We start from the raw sequence: 18,279 nt of genomic DNA, 5'->3' as shown, positions 1-18,279 counted from the left end.
TGACTCCCGACAACGAGCCATTTCTGGCGCCGTTGCAGGGGAGTCTACGCAAAAAGTCAACATACCAAGTACCCATCACAATCCCTATCTCCCGCATTACATTATTTGCCATTTGCCTCTCGTTTTCCTCCCCCCCCCAATTCACCATTGCCGTTTTATTTGCCCTCTCTCTCTATCCTCCCTCTCTATTTGCCTCTTTTTGCCCGTTTCTTGTTTGCTCGTATGGTTGGAATAGTCATTTATTTATTACTAAACAGAGCAGCTAATATCTATGGATCCTTATCCGCTTGCCAATCTTTTTAAGAGATCCAATTATGATGAACCAATTCCTAGTGATTTGGATGCACTAGATTATCTTTATAAGCTTTTGCCTGAAATCTGTAAATCTGAAAATTGTGATGAAGTGCTTCACGATAGATCTTTGAATAAAAAGCATGATTGCAATGATTTTATTATAAATTTTCTTGATGTCAATTGTGCTAATAATATGCAAAACCCTAAGCTTGGGGATGCTAGTTTTTCTATGTCATCTACTTGTTGCAATGATCATGATTGGGGTGATTCTTCTTGTGATCTTGAAAATTTATTTAAGCCCCATGATGAATATGAGATTGATTATAATGTTTGCAATAATGTTGAAAGTGGGTTTGGAAGAATGTCAACTTTAGATCCCACATATTTGGAGAATTTTCAATCTTATGAAGTTTTTGATAAAAGTGTGTTTGGCATTGTTGAGGAAATCGTTAACTGGTAGCTGCTCGATTGGCTAGCGAGTAGGGGATTAATCGGCTAATCGGCAAGTTAATCAGCCATTTAATTAATTAATCGGACGATTTTTTGGTTTATCGGCTACTCGGTGAACCTATGAGTAGGGATTAATCGGCAAGTTAACTGGTTAATCGGATGAATTCTTGAACAGGGGCGTTTGGAAAGGTCATGACTTTAGTTAATGTTAATCCCACTATTTCAAAAAAGTGCCAACTTTGCATGCATGTGGATCATGTTGAGAATATTTTATGTGATAGCTATATTGTTGAATTTGCTTATGATCCTACATGTAATTACTATGAGATAGGAAAATATGGTTGTAGAAATTTTCATGTTACTAAATTACCTCTCGTTATGTTAAGATTGCTATTGTTTCTTTCCGTTTCCTTGCATATGCTAGTTTTTTCTTACCTTGATAATTTTTTTACCTATAAGATGCCTATGCATAGGAAGTATGTTAGACTTAGATGTGTTTGTCACGTGTTTTGTGATGCTCTCTTTTTGCTTCAATTCTTGTCTTTCATGTGAGCATCATTAAAATTACCAATGCCTAGCTTTAAGGATTTAAAGAAAAGCGCTTGTTGGGAGTCAACCCAATATTTATCCTTGCTGTTATTTAATAAATAAATTATTTAGCCTCTGTTTTGGTTGTGTTTAATTAGTGTTTGTGCCAAGCTAGACCTATTGGATCTTCTTGGATGATAGTTATTTGATCTGGTTGTAATTTCCAGAAACTTTGCGTTCAGTGCCCGAATTACTAAAAATCATCAGAACGTGATAAAATACTGATTCCAATTGCTGCTGATCAATAAAAAAATTATCTAGGTCTTCTAATTTTGGTATATTTTTTGGAGTTCCAGAAGTTTGCGTTAGTTACAGATTACTACAGACTGTTCTGTTTTTGACAGATTCTGTTTTTCGTGTGTTGTTTGCTTATTTTGATGAATCTATGGTTAGTAAAATAGTTTATAATCCATAGAGAAGTTGGAATACAGTAGGTTTAACACCAAAACAAATAAAGAATGAGTTCCTTACAGTACCTTGAAGTGGTTTTATGTTTTCTTTCTCTAACGGAGCTCACGAGATTTCTATTGAGTTTTGTGTTGTGAAGTTTTCAAGTTTTGGGTGAGTTCTTTTGATGGATTATGGAACAAGGAGTGAAGAGCCTAAGCTTGGGGATGCCCATGGCACCCCCAAGATAATCCAAGGACATCAAAAAGTCAAAGCTTGGGGATGCCCCGGAAGGCATCCCCTCTTTCGTCCACTTCCATCGGTAATTTACTTGGAGCTATATTTTTATTCACCAACATGATACGTATTTTGCTTGGAGCGTCTTGTATTATTTGTGTCTTTGTTTGTTAGTGTGCCACAATCATCCTTGCTGTACACACCTTTTGAGAGAGTCATCTATGAATTAAAATTTGATAGAATACTCTATGTGCTTCACTTATATCTTTTGAGCTATGTAGTTTTGCTCTACGTGCTTCACTTATATCTTTTGAGCGTTATAATTTTGCTCTATGTGCTTCACTTAGATCTTTTAGAGCACGGTGGTGGTTTGTTTTAAAGAAACTATTGATCTCTCATGCCTCACTTAAATTATTTTGAGAGTCTTAATAGCATGGTAATTTGCTTAATATAAATATGCTTGGTGTTCAAGATATGTGAAATTTTCTTTTGAGTGCGTTGAATACTAAGAGAAGATTGAAGCATGATAATTGTTTTGAGATATGGAGGTGATAATATTAGAGTTATGCTGGTTTAGTAGTTGTGAATTTAAAGAATACTTGTGTTAAAGTTTGTGATTCCCGTAGCATGCACGTATGGTGAACCGTTATGTGATGAAGTCGGAGCATAATTTATTTATTGATTGTCTTCCTTATGAGTGGCAGTCGGGGACGAGCGATGGTCTTTTCCTACCAATCTATCCCCCTAGGAGCATGCACGTAATACTTTGCTTTGATAACTTCTAGATTTTTGCAATAATTATATGAGTTCTTTATGACTAATGTTGAGTCCATGGATTATATGCACTTTTTCCCATCCTTCCACCATTGCTAGCCTCTCTAATACCGCGCACCTTTCGCCGGTATCATACACCCACCATATACCTTCCTCAAAACAGCCACCATACCTACCTATCATGGCATTTCCATAGCCATTCCGAGATATATTGCCATGCAACTTTCCACCATTCCGTTTATTATGACACGCTCCATCATTGTCATATAGCTAGCATGATCATGTAGTTGACATCGTATTTGTGGCAAAGCCACCATTCATAATTCTTTCATACATGTCACTCTTGATTCATTGCATATCCCGGCACACCGCCGGAGGCATTCATATAGAGTCATATTTGTTCTAAGTATCGAGTTGTAATTGTTGAGTTGTAAGAAAAATAAAAGTGTGATGATCATCATTTTCTGGAGCATTGTCCCAAGTGAGGAAAGGATGATGGAGACTATGATTCCCCCATAAGTCGGGATGAGACTCCGGACGAAAAAAAGAGGCCAAAAAAAAGAGAAAAGGCCCAAATAAAAAAATGAGAGAAAAAGAGAGAAGGGACAATGTTACTACCATTTTACCACAATTGTGCTTCAAAGTAGCACCATGATCTTCATGATAGAGAGTCTCTCGTTATGTCACTTTCATATACTAGTGGGAATTTTTCATTGTAGAACTTGGCTTGTATATTCCAATGATGGGCTTCCTCAAATTGCCCTAGGTCTTCGTGAGCAAGCAAGTTGGATGCACACCCACTTAGTTTCTTTTGATGAGCTTTCATATACTTATAGCTCTAGTGCATCCGTTGCATGGCAATCCCTACTCAGTCACATTGATATCTATTGATGGGCCTCTCCATAGCCCGTTGATACGCCTAGTTGATGTGAGACTATCTTCCCCTCCTTTTGTCTTCTCCACAACCACCCTTCTATTCCACATAGTGCTATGTCCATGGCTCACGCTCATGTATTGCGTGAAGATTGAAAAAGTTTTGAAAAAGTTAGAGTATGAAACAATTGCTTGGCTTGTCATTGGGGTTGTGCATGATTTAAATACTTTGTGTGGTGAAGATAGATCATAGCCAGACTATATGATTTTGTAGGGATAACTTTCTTTGGCCATGTTATTTTGAGAAGACATAATTACTTTATTAGTATGCTTGAAGTGTTATTATTCTTTATGTCAATATGAACTTTTGTCTTGAATCTTTCTAATCTGAATATCCATACCACAATTAAGAAATTTTGCATTGAAATTATGCCAAGTAGCACTTCACATCAAAAATTCTCTTTTTATCATTTACCTACTCGAGGACGAGCAGGAATTAAGCTTGGGGATGCCTGATACGTCTCCAACATATCTATAATTTTTGATTGCTCCATGCTATATTATCTACTGTTTTGGACTATATTGGGCTTTATTTTCCACTTTTATATTATTTTTGGGACTAACCTATTAACCGGAGGCCCAGCCCAGAATTGCTGTTTTTTGCCTATTTCGGTGTTTCGAAGAAACAGAATATCAAACGGAGTCCAAACAGAAAAATCCTTTTTGGAACGTGATTTTCTTCTCGGATAAGACCCAGGAGAGTTGGAACCTACTCCAAGAAGTACCGGAGGTGGTCACGAGGGTAGGGGGCGCCCCGCCCCCTACAGGGCGCGCCCCCCTGCCTCGTGGGCCCCTCGGTGCTCCACCGACGTACACCTTCCTCCTATATATACCCACGTACCCCCAAACGATCAGAACAGGAGCCGAGAACCTAATTCCCCTGCCACAACTTTCTGTATCCACGAGATCCCATCTTGGGGCCTATTCCGGAGCTCCGCCGGAGAGGGCCGTTATCACGGAGGGCTTCTACATCATCATAGCCTCTCCGATGAAGTGTGAGTAGTTTACCTCAGACCTTCGGGTCCATAGTTAGTAGCTAGATGGCTTCTTCTCTCTTTTTGGATCTCAATACAATGTTCTCCCCCTCTCTTGTGGAGATCTATTCGATGTAATCTTCTTCTTTTGCGGTGTGTTTGTTGAGACCGATGAATTGTGGGTTTATGATCAAGTCTATCTATGAACAATATTTGAATCTTCTATGAATTCTTTTATGTATGATTGGTTATCTTTGCAAGTCTCTTTGAATTATCCGTTTGGTTTGGCCAACTAGATTGGTAGTTCTTGCCATGGGAGAAGTGCTTAGCTTTGGGTTCGATCTTGCGGTGTTCTTTCCCAGTGACAGAAGGGGCAGCAAGACACGTATTGTATCATTGCCATCGAGGATAACAAGATGGGGTTTATTTCATATTGCATGAATTTATCTCTCTACATCATGTCATCTTGCTTAAAGCGTTACTCTGTTTTTAACTTAATACTCTAGATGCGTGCTGGATAGCGGTTGATGAGTGGAGTAATAGTAGTAGATGCAGAATCATTTCGATCTACTTGTCACGTACGTGATGCCTATATACATGATCATGCCTAGATATTCTCATAACTATGCTCAATTCTGTCAATTGCTCAACAGTAATTTGTTCACCCACCATAGAAAACTTATGCTCTCGAGAGAAGCCACTAGTGAAACCTATGGCCCCCGGGTCTATTCTCATCATATCAATCTCCATCACTTTAATCTTGTTTTGTTTTTACTTTCCCTTTTACCTTTCACTTTGCATCTTTATATCAAAAATACCAAAAATATTATCTATCGAATCTCACTTCCGTAAGTGACCGTGAAGGGATTGACAACCCCTAATCGCGTTGGTTGCGTTGAGCTCTCTGTGTTGTGTAGGTACGAGGGACTTGCGCGTGGCCTCCTACTGGATTGATACCTTGGTTCTCAAAAACTGAGGGAAATACTTACGCTACTCTGCTGCATCATCCCTTCCTCTTCGGGGAAAACCAACGCAAGCTCAAGACGTAGCAGCTCCCTTCGAAGGTCTTGGTGTCGTCCGCCTCGTGAGGCCTGGCCCCTCGCGAGGGTCTTGTCTTGCCGAAATTGAAGGTGGGTCGTACCAGGCCATTGATGGAGCCATGCCGTGGGCCGCAGGCAGGCAAGTCTGGGTACCCTAGTTCCCAAAACGCCGAGAGTAGCCCCTGGGGCCAAGGCGCGCCCGGACTTGGCTTCGAGGCGAAGCCAAAGGGCAAGGGTGAAGCGCCGCGGCCCCGATAGCCGGCGGGCCGAATCGACACGTGGCGCTTGATGGGACGTGGGCATCTCCACTTCCCCACGCTGCCTCGGCAACTGTCTGACTTGACAACTATTTGTTGCATGCAGAAAAACCATCATTACTCGAGATCGCCGGAGCCGGCGGTTGGCCTCCCTCCAGCTATAAATGAGAGCGGGGGCGGAGCCCCCAACCCGTCTTCGTCTTCTCGCCGCTTGCTCCTTCTTATTCCTCTTTATCCCACCGTCTTGCCAGCGAATCCATGGCGCCAGTAAGAAGGTTTTCCACTGCGGAGAAGGGAAAAGCCCCTCAGGTGGAGCCTGAGCCGCTCCCGCCGAAGAAGAGTCCCGATTGCTCCTAGGGCGCCATCACGGAACCCATGGTGACGCGGCCTTGGCATGAACAGGCTCCACCGAGCTTCCCGGTCCCCATGTACGCCCACGCGCAGGGCCCCACACGTAGGGGCGGCAGCCGACACCACGAGGAGCAGGGTCGCGGAGGAGAATAGGCGGTGGCCGTAAGACCACCCCACTCATAGACCCACGCCGAGGGCACGGCCCGCGAGTTTGTGGTGTGGGCGGTAATGCCGCCGCGCACGTGGATCCGGTTCCCATGGTCCTTCACCAGGGAGATACCGCCGAGGGGGCCCATCAAGTTATGGCTGCAACGCACTAGGTGCTGCAGCCAAGCTTCTGAAGCGGAGGTCGAGGTCGTCAGCTCCAGCGACATCTTCATGACCCGAGGGTGGGGCGTGATCGCCTGCACCTGCCACCCGGAGGGAGCTCACGCCATTCACTTTGAATATGATGGAGCTTTGACGCTCTCCTTCAAGGTCTTCGACGTGGATGGCCGGTGCCTGGAATCCTGCCCAGGGGGAGGCGGCTAAGGCAGCGAGGCGACGGGCGGTGAACTTGCCCTTGGCATTGCCCGCGACTCCTCCGACAGCAGCAACGCCTCTACGGAGTCGAGCGACGATGACAGCTACTAGCGGCCGAGCCGTCGTGCCCGGACCGCAGCATCAGCATCATCCCGGCGCCGGCGGTGATGTCGCCGAGGCCATGGCTCTCTAGGTTTTTTTCCTTTGCTTCATTTCTGCACAAAACCATGACGAGCCCCATGGGGGTATGTAAAAACTGCTATGCTTTTGCCTTAATATTATTATTTCCAGTCGATACCACGGCTACATTTCTTGATGTGGCATGGTTCCCCCTTTCATCTTTGTGGTAGCTTAGTGCTCTATGTCGACAGGACCTGGTCCCCAGGCAGGTTTCAGCCATCGCTGGTATCTCAGGTCGCGATGCCGTGGTCAAGGCCAGGAGGTGAGTGGCCCGAGGTGTAGTAAGAGCCAATGAGGTGCGAAGCTCAGGGGGGTCCCCTTTGACACGCAAGCGGCTTCTGAAAGACTGAAAGGGAAGCATCCTTGCCCGAGCGAGATTGTGAGAGGTGAAACATTGATGATAAGGCTCACGCATGCGTGTATGGGGTGATTATCTTGGCGATCCTGCGATAATCCCTGATACGTCTCCAAGGTATCTATAATTTTTTTATTGTTCCATGCTATTACGTTATCAACCTAGGATGTTTTATATGCATTAATATGCTATTTTATATGATTCTTGGGACTAACCTATTAACCTAGAGCCCAGTGCCAGTTTCTGTTTTTTCCTTGTTTTCAAGTATCGCAGAAAAGGAAAATCAAACGGAGTCCAGTTGACCTGAAACATCACGGAGATCATTTTTGGACCACAAGAAGCCCACGGAGTACCGGAGGTGGGCCAGAAGAGTCCCGAGGCCACCATGAGGGTGGGGGCGCGCCCTACCTCCCGGGAGCGCCCCCCTGCCTCGTGGCTGCCTCAGGGGCCCCCTGACCGACTTCTTTCGCCTATATATATCAATATACCCTAAAAACATCGGGGAACAGAATAGATCGGGAGTTCCGCCGCCAGAATCCTCCGTAGCCACCGAAAACCAATCTAGACCCACTCCGGCACCCTGCCGGAGGGGGGAATCCCTCTCCGGTGGCCATCTTCATCATCTCGGCGCCCTCCATGACGAGGAGGGAGTAGTCCACCCTCAGGGCTGAGGGTATGTACCAGTATCTATGTGTTTGATCTCTCTCTCTCTCTCTCGTGTTCTTGAAGTGGTACGATCTTGATGTATCGCGAGCTTTGCTATCATAGTTGGATCTTATGATGTTTCTCCCCCTCTGCTCTCTTGTGATTAATTGATTTTTCCCTTTGAAGTTATCTTATCGGATTGAGTCTTTAAGGATTTGAGAATACTTGATGTATGTCTTGCATGTGCTTATCTGTGGTGACAATGGGATATCACATGATCCACTTGATGTATGTTTTGGTGATCAACTTGCGAGTTCCGTGAACTTATGCATAGGGGTTGGCACACGTTTTCGTCTTGACTCTCCGGTGGAAACTTTGGGGCACTCTTTGAAGATCTTTGTGTTGGTTGAATAGATGAATCTGAGATTGTGTGATGCATATTGTATAATCATACCCACGGATACTTGAGGTGACATTGGAATATCTAGGTGACATTAGGGTTTTGGTTGATTTGTGTCTTAAGGTGTTATTCTAGTACGAACTCTATGATAGATTGAACGGAAAGAATACCTTCGTGTTATTTTACTACGGACTCTTGAATAGATCGATCAGAAAGGATAACTTTGAGGTGGTTTCGTAACCTACCATAATCTCTTCGTTTGTTCTCCGCTATTAGTGACTTTGGAGTGACTCTTTGTTGCATGTTGAGGGATAGTTATATGATCCAATTATGTTATTATTGTTGAGGGAACTTGCACAAGTGAAAGTATGAACCCTAGGCCTTGTTTCCTAGCATTGCAATACCGTTTATGCTCACTTTTATCATTAGTTACCTTGCTGTTTTTATATTTTTAGATTACAAAAACCATTATCTACTATGCATATTGCACTTGTATCACCATCTCTTCACCGAACTAGTGCACCTATACAATTTACCATTGTATTGGGTGTGTTGGGGACACAAGAGACTCTTTGTTATTTGGTTGCAGGGTTGTTTGAGAGAGACCATCTTCCACCTACGCCTCCCACGGATTGATAAACCTTAGGTCATCCACTTGAGGGAAATTTGCTACTGTCCTACAAACCTCTGCACTTGGATGCCCAACAACGTCTACAAGAAGAAGGTTGCGTAGTAGACATCAAGCTCTTTTTTGGCGCCGTTGTCGGGGAGGTTAGCACTTGAAGGTATATGTTTAGATCTTGCAATCGAATCTTTTAGTTTCTTGTTTTATCACTAGTTTAGTCTATAAAATAAAACTACAAAAAATGAAATTAAGGGTACCTCATATGCTTCATCTTTTTAATGTCTTCCATGAAAATAAGGATTGCGATAATTGTGCCAAATTGTTAGAAGAAGAATGCATTAAAATGTTTGGCACTAAATCTTTGGATGATGACCATGATTGCAATGTTGTTAGTATGAATTCTTTGAATATCCATGATGCTAATGATATGCAAAGCCACAAGCTTTGGGAAGCTATGTTTGATGAAGATGATATTTTTTGTCCCCCAAGTTTTGATGAGCAAATGTATTATGATGAAAGCATTCCTCCTATTTATGATGATTATATTGATGAAAGTGTATTTGGAGAGGTCATCACTTTATTTAGTGATGAATCCACTATTTCGGAAGAGGTTCCAATTGATTATGAGAACAAAGTTGCTATCTATGATGATTATTGTGATGACATGTATGCTATAAAGAATAATGATAACCATGAAACTTGTCATCGTGATTTTAGTTTTCAATTGGATTATGCCTCGCATGATAGTTATTTTGTTGAGTTTGCTCCCACTATTATGAATGAGAAGAATTTTGCTTATGTGGTGAGTAGTAAATTTTCTATGCTTGTAGATCATGAAAAGAATGCTTTATGTGATGGTTATATTGTTGAATTCATTCATGATGCTACTGAAAATTATTATGAGGGAGGAACATATGCTTGTAGGAATTGCAATAATATCAAGTTTCCTCTCTATGTGTTGAAAATCTTGAAGATTTGCTTGTTTTACCTTCCTATGCAAGTTGATTCTTGTTACCACAAGTTGTTTGCTCACAAAATCCCTATTCATAGGAAGTGGGTTAGACTTAAATGTGCTAGTCATATTCTTCATGATGCTCTCTTTATGTTTCAATTCTTATTTTTTATGTCAGCAGCATTGAAATCATCATGCCTAGCTAGGAGCGTTAAACGATAGCGCTTGTTGGGAGGCAACCCAATTTTATTTTTGTTCTTTACTTTTTGCTCCTGTTTAGTAATAAATAATTAATCTAGTCTCTGTTTAGATGTGTTTTTATGTTTTAATTAGTGTTTGTGCCAAGTAGAACCGTTGGGAAGACTTTGGGAAAGTCTTGTTGATCTTGCTGTAAAAACAGAAACTTTAGTGCTCGTGAGAATTGCTTCCATTTTTTATTGGAGAGTGATATTTAGTTAATTCTTTTTTAATATGATTAATAGATAAATTTCTCACGTCCAAAAATTTATTTTAGAATTTTTGGGGTTCCAGAAGTTTGCGTTAGTTACAGATTACTACAGACTGTTCTGTTTTTGACAGATTCTGTTTTTCATGTGTTGTTTGCTCATTTTGATGAATATATGGCTAGTAAAAGAGTTTATAAACCATAGAAAAGTTGTAATACAGTAGGTGTAACACCAATATAAATCAAGAATGAGTTCATTACAGTACCTTGAAGTGGTGGTTTGTTTTCTTTTACTAATGGAGCTCATGAAGATTTTCTTTTAAGTTTTGTGTTGTGAAGTTTTCAAGTTTTGGGTAAGGATTTGATGGATTATGGAACAAGGAGTGGCAATAGCCTAAGCTTGGGTATGCCCAAGGAACCCCAAGGTAAAATCCAAGGACACCAAAAACCCTAAGCTTGGGGATGCCCCGGAAGGCATCCCCTCTTTCGTCTTCGTTCATCGGTAACTTTACTTGGAGCTATATTTTTATTCGCCACATGATATGCGTTTTGCTTGGAGCGTCTTGTATGATTTGATTCTTTGATTTTTAGTTTACCACAATCATCCTTTCTATACACAGCATTTGGAAGAGACACACATGAATTGGAATTTATTAGAATACTCTATGTGCTTCACTTATATCTTTTGAGCTATATAGTTTTTGCTCTAGTACTTCACTTATATCTTTTAGAGCATGGTGGTGGTTTTATTTTATAGAAATAATTTATCTCTCATGCTTCACTTATATTATTTTGAGAGTCCTTTAGAACAACATGGCAATTTTCTTTTAGGCATAATAAAAACTTTCATATAAGTGCATTGAATACTAAGATAAGTTTGATACTTGATGATTGTTTTGAGATATGGAGATAGTGATATCAAAGTTGTGCTAGTTGAGTAGTTGTGAATTTGAGGAATACTTGTGTTGAAGTTTGCAAGTCCCGTAGCATGCACGTATGGTAAAAGTTGTGTAACAAATTTGAAACATGAGGTGTTATTTGATTGTCTTCCTTATGAGTGGCGGTCGGGGACGAGCGATGGTCTTTTCCTACCAATCTATCCCCCTAGGAGCATGCGCGTAATACTTGGTTTTTGATGACTTGTAGATTTTTGCAATAAGCATGTGAGTTCTTTATGATGAATGTTGAGTCCATGGATTATACGCACTCTCACCCTTCCACCATTGCTAGCCTCTTCGGTACCGTGCATTGCCCTTTCTCACCTTGAGAGTTGGTGCAAACTTCACCGGTGCATCCAAACCCCGTGATGCGATACGCTCTATCACACATAAACCTCCTTATATCTTCCTCAAAACTGCCACCATACCTACCAATTATGGCATTTCCATAGCCATTCCGAGATATATTGCCATGCAACTTTCCACCATTCCGTTTATTATGACACACATCATCATTGTCATATTGCTTTGCATGATCATGTAGTTGACATCGTATTTGTGGCAAAGCCACCGTTCATAATTTTTTCATACATGTCACTCTTGATTCATCGCAATCCCGGTACACCGCCTGAGGCATTCATATAGAGGCATATCTTGTTCTAATATCGAGTTGTAACCATTGAGTTGTAAATAAATAGAAGTGTGATGATCATCGGTAATAGAGCATTGTCCCCAAAAAAGGCCAAATAAAAAAAGGCCCAAAAAATAAAAGAAAATAAAAAGGTGGCAATGCTACTATCCTTTTTTTCCACACTTGTGCTTCAAAGTAGCACCATGATCTTTATGATAGAGAGTCTCTTATTTTGTCATTTTCATATACTAGTGGGAATTTTTCATTATAGAACTTGGCTTGTATATTCCAACAATGGGCCTCCTCAAGTGCCCTAGGTCTTCATGAGCAAGCAAGTTGGATGCACACCCACTGTGTTTCTTTTGTTGAGCTTTCATACATTTATATCTCTAGTGCATCCGTTGCATGGCAATCCCTACTCCTTGCATTGACATCAATTGATGAGCATCTCCCTAGCCCATTGATTAGCCGCGTCGATGTGAGACTTTCTCCTTTTTTGTCTTCTCCACATAACCCCCTTCATTATATTCTATTCCACCCATAGTTCTATATCCATGGCTCACGCACATGTATTGTGTGAAAGTTGAAAAAAGTTTAAGATTACTAAAGTATGAAACGATTGCTTGGCTTGTCATCGGGGTCGTGCATGATGAGAGCATTCTTGTGTGACGAAAATGGAGCATGACCAAACTATATAATTTTGTAGGGATGAACTTTCTTTGGCCATGTTATTTTCAGAAGACATGATTGCTTAGTTAGTATGCTTGAAGTCTTATTATTTTTATGTCAATATTAAAATTTTATCTTGAATCTTCTGGATCTGAACATTCATGCCACAATAAAGAAAATTACATTGAGAAATATGTTAGGAAGCATTCCACATCAAAAATTATGTTTTTATCATTTACCTACTCGAGGACGAGCAGGAATTAAGCTTGGGGATGCTTGATACGTCTCCAGCATATCTATAATTTTTGATTGTTCCATGCTATTATATTATCAACCTTGGATGTTTTATATGCATTAATATGCTATTTTATATGATTTTTGGGACTAACCTATTAACCTAGAGCCCAGTGCAAGTTTCTGTTTTTTCTTGTTTTTAAGTATCGCAGAAAAGGAAAATCAAACGGAGTCCAATTGACCTGAAACTTCACGGAGATCATTTTTGGACCAGAAGAAGCCCAGGAGTACCGGAGGTGGGCTAGAAGAGTCCTGAGGCCACCACGAGGGTGGGGGCGCACCCTACCCAACTGGGCGCGCCCCCTGCCTCCTGGCCGCCTCGAGGCCCCCCTGGCCGACTTCTTTCGTCTATATACATCAATATACCCTAAAAACATTGGGGAACAGAATAGATCAGGAGTTCCGCCGCCAGAAGCCTCTGTAGCCACCGAAAACCAATCTAGACCCGCTCCGGCACCCTGCTGGAGGGGGGAATCCCTCTCCGGTGGCCATCTTCATCATCCCGGCGCCCTCCATGGCGAGGAGGGGGTAGTCCACCCTCGGGGCTGAGGGTATGTACCAGTAGCTATGTGTTTGATCTCTCTCACTCTCGTGTTCTTGAGGTCGTACGATCTTGATGTATCGCGAGCTTTGCTGTTATAGTTGGATCTTATGATGTTTCTCCCCCTCTACTCTCTTGTGATGAATTGAGTTTTCCCTTTGAAGTTATCTTATCAGATTGAGTCTTTAAGGATTTGAGAACACTTGATCCACTTGATGTATGTTTCGGTGATCAACTTGCGAGTTCCCTCGTGAACTTATGCATAGGGGTTGGCACACGTTTTCATCTGAACTCTTCGGTAGAAACTTTGGGGCACTCTTTGAAGTTCTTTGTGTTTGTTGAATAGATGAATCTGAGATTGTGTGATGCATATCGTATAATCATACCCATGGATACTTGAGGTGGCATTGGAGTATCTAGGTGACATTAGGGTTTTGGTTGATTTGTGTCTTAAGGTGTTATTCTAGTACGAACTTTATGATAGATTGAACGGAAAGAATAGCTTCATGTTATTTTACTACAGACTCTTGAATAGATCGATGAGAAAGGATAACTTTGAGGTGGTTTCATACCCTACCATAATCTCTTCGTTCGTTCTCCGCTATTAGTGAATTTGAGTGACTCTTTGTTGCATGTTGAGGGATAGTTATATGATCCAATTATGTTATTATTGTTGAGAGGACTTGCACTAGTGAAAGTATGAACCCTAGGCCTTGTTTCAACACATTGCAATACTGTTTGTGCTCATTTTTATCATTAGTTACCTTGCTGTTTTTATATTTTCAGATTACAAAAACTTATATCTACCATCCATATTTCACTTGTATCACCATCTCTTCGCCGAACTAGTGCACCTATACAATTTACCATTGTATTAGGTGTGTTGGGGACACAAGAGAATCTTTGTTATTTGGTTGCAAGGTTGTTTGAGAGAGACCATCTTCATCCTACGCCTCCCATGGATTGATAAACCTTAGGTCATCCACTTGAGGTAAATTTGCTACTGTCCTACAAACCTCTGCACTTGGAGGCCCAACAACGTCTACAAGAAGAAGGTTGTGTAGTAGACATCAAGCTCTTTTCTGGCGTCGTTGCCGGGGAGGTTAGAACTTGAAGGTATATCTTTAGATCTTGCAATCGAATCTTTTAGTTTTTTGTTTTATCACTAGTTTAATTTATAAAAGAAAACTACAAAAAAATGGAATTGAGTTTACCTCATACGCTTCATATTTTTAATATCTTTCGTGAGTATGATGGAAAGGAAAATTGTGCCAAAGTGTTAGAAGAAGAATGCATTAGAATGTTTGGCACTAAATATTTTAATGATGAGCATGATTGCAATGTTTTTAGTATGAATTCCTTGAATATCCATGATGCTAATGATATGCAATGCCACAAGCTTGGGGAAGCTATGTTTGATGAAGATGATATTTTTTGTCCCCCAAGTTTTGAAGAGCAAATTTATTTTGATGATAGCATGCCTCCTATCTATGATGATTATTGTGATGACACGTATGCTTTAAAGAATAATGATAACAATGAAACTTGTCATCTTGATTTCAATTTTGACTCCCATGATAGTTATTTTGTTGAGTTTGCTCCCACTACTATTCATGAGAAGAAATTTGCTTATGTGGAGAGTAGTAAATTTTCTATGCTTGTAGATCATGAAAATAATGCTTTATGTGATAGTTATATTGTTGAATTCATTCATGAAGCTACTGAAAATTATTATGAGGGAGGAACATATGCTTGTAGGAATTGCAATAATATCAAGTTTCCTCTCTATGTGCTTAAAATCCGGAAGTTATGCTTGTTTTACCTTCCTATGCAAGTTGATTCTTGTCCCCATAAGTTGTTTGCTCACAAAATCCCTATGCATAGGAAGTGGGTTAGAATTAAATGTTCTAGTCATATTCTTCATGATGCTCTCTTTATGTTTCAATTCATATCTTTTATATGAGCATCATTGAAATCATCATGCCTAGCTAGGGGCGTTAAACGATAGTGCTTGTTGGGAGGCAACCCAATTTTATTTTTGTTCCTTGCTTTTTCCTCATTATTATTAATAAATAATTTATCTAGCCTATGTTTTGGTTGTGTTTTTTATGTTTTAGTTAGTGTTTGTGCCAAGTAAAGCCTTTAGGACCTTCTTGGGTGATTGTTATTTGATCTTGCTGTAAAAAACAGAAAGTATGCGCTCACGAGAATAATTTTCATTTTTTACCAGGGAGCGATAAAATACCGATTCCACTTGCAGTAGATTAATAAACATATTTCCTAGGACTTCCTAATTTCTCAGGATTTTTGGAGTTACAGAAGTATTCAAGAGTTACAGATTACTACACATTGTTCTGTTTTTGACAGATTCTGTTTTCATTGTGTTGTTTGCTTATTTTGATGAATCTATGAGTATTATTGGAGGGTATGAACCATAGATAAGTTAGAATACAGTAGATATTACACCAATATGAATTTAGAATGAGTTCACAACAGTACCTAAGTGGTGATTTATTTTCTTATACTAACGGAGCTTACGAGTTTTCTGTTAAGTTTTGTGTTGTGAAGTTTTCAAGTTTTGGGAAAAGATTCGATGGACTATGGAATAAGGAGTGGAAAGAGTCTAAGCTTGGGGATTCCCAAGGCACCCCAAGGTAATATTCAAGGACAACCAAGAGCCTAAGCATGGGGATGCCCCGGATGGCATCCCCTCTTTCGTCTTCATTCATTGGTAACTTTACTTGGAGCTATATTTTTATTTACCACATGATATGTGTTTTGCTTGGAGCGTCATTTTATTTTATTTTGTTTTGCTTGCTGTTTGAATAAAATACCAAGATCTGAAATTCTTTAATGTTAGAGAGTCTTCATATAGTTGCATAATTATTCCACTACTCATTGATCTTCACTTATATCTTTCGGAGTAGTTTGTTGTTGCTCTAGTGCTTCACTTATATCTTTTTAGAGCACGGTGGTGGTTCTAATTTATAGAAATAGATGAACTCTCATGCTTCACTTATATTATTTTGAGAGCCCTAAACAGCATGGTAATTTTCTTTGGTTATGAATTTAGTCCTAATATGATGGGCATCCAAGAGGGATATAATAAAAACTTTCATATAGAGTGCATTGAATACTATGAGAAGTTTGATACTTGATGATTGTTTTGAGATATGAAGATGGTGATATTAGAGTCATGCTAGTTGAGTAGTTGTGAATTTGAGATATACTTGTGTTAAAGTTTGTGATTCCCGTAGCATGCACGTATGGTGAACCGTTATGTGATGAAGTCGGAGCATGATTTATTTTTTGATTGTCTTCCTTATGAGTGGCGGTCGGGGACGAGCGATGGTCTTTTCCTACCAATCTATCCCCCTAGGAGCATGCGTGTAATACTTTGTTTCGATAACTAATAGATTTTTGCAATAAGTATGTGAGTTCTTTATGACTAATGTTGAGTCCATGGATTATACGCACTCTCACGCTTCCACCATTGCTAGCCTCTCTAGTATCGCGCAACTTTCGCCGGTACCATGAACCCACCATATACCTTCCTCAAAAAAGCCACCATACCTACCTATTATGGCATTTCCATAGCCATTCTGAGATATATTGCCATGCAACTTTCCATCGTTCCATTATTATGACACACTTCATCATTGTCATATTGCTTGCATGATCATGTAGTTGACATCGTATTTGTGGCAAAGCCACCGTTCATAAATCTTCATACATGTCACTCATGCATTATTGCACATCTACACCGCTGGAGGCATTCAAATAGAGTCATATTTTGATCTAAGTATTGAGTTGTAATTCTTGAGATGTAAGTAAATAAAAGTGTGATGATCATCATTATTAGAGCATTGTCCCATGTGAGGAAAGGATGATGGAGACTATGATTCCCCCACAAGTCGGGATGAGACTCTGGACGAAAAAGAGGCCAAAAAAGAGAGAGAGAGAGAAAAGGCCCAAATAAAAAAAATAAAAAAATGAGAGAAAAAGAGAGAAGGGACAATGTTACTATCCTTTTTCGACACTTGTGCTTCAAAGTAGCACCATGATCTTCATGATAGAGAGTCTCCTATGTTGTCACTTTCATATACTAGTGGGAATTTTACATTATAGAAATTGGCTTGTATATTCCAATGATGGGCTTCCTCAAAATTGCCCTAGGTCTTCATGAGCAAGCAAGTTGGATGCACACCCACTTAGTTTCTTTTGTTGAGCTTTCATACACTTATAGCTCTAGCGCAACCGTTGCATGGAAATCCCTACTCACTCACATTGATATCTATTAATAGGCATCTCCATAGCCCGTTGAAACGCCTAATTGATTCGAGACTATCTTCCCCTTTTTGTCTTCTCCACAACCACCATTCTATTCCACTTATAGTGCTATGTCCATGGCTCATGCTCACGTATTGCGTGAAGATTGGAAAAGTTTGAGAACATCAAAAGTATGAAACAATTGCTTGGCTTGTCATCGGGGTTGTGCATGATTTAAATATTTTATGTGATGAAGATAGAGCATAGCCAGACTATATGATTTTGTAGGGATAGCTTTCTTTGGCCATGTTATTTTGAGAAGACATGATTACTTTGTTTGTATGCTTGAAGTATTATTATTTTTATGTTAATATTAAACTTTTGTCTTGAATCTTATGGATCCGAATATTCTTGCCACAATAAAGAGAATTACATGGATAAATATGTTAGCTAGCATTCCACATCAAAAATTCTGTTTTTATCATTACCTACTCGAGGACGAGCAGGAATTAAGCTTGGGGATGCTGA

Source organism: Triticum urartu, chromosome 6 (assembly GCF_003073215.2).
Source record: "Triticum urartu cultivar G1812 chromosome 6, Tu2.1, whole genome shotgun sequence".
NCBI classification, from domain to species: Eukaryota; Viridiplantae; Streptophyta; class Magnoliopsida; order Poales; family Poaceae; genus Triticum; species Triticum urartu.
This window is presented reverse-complemented; position numbering follows the sequence as displayed.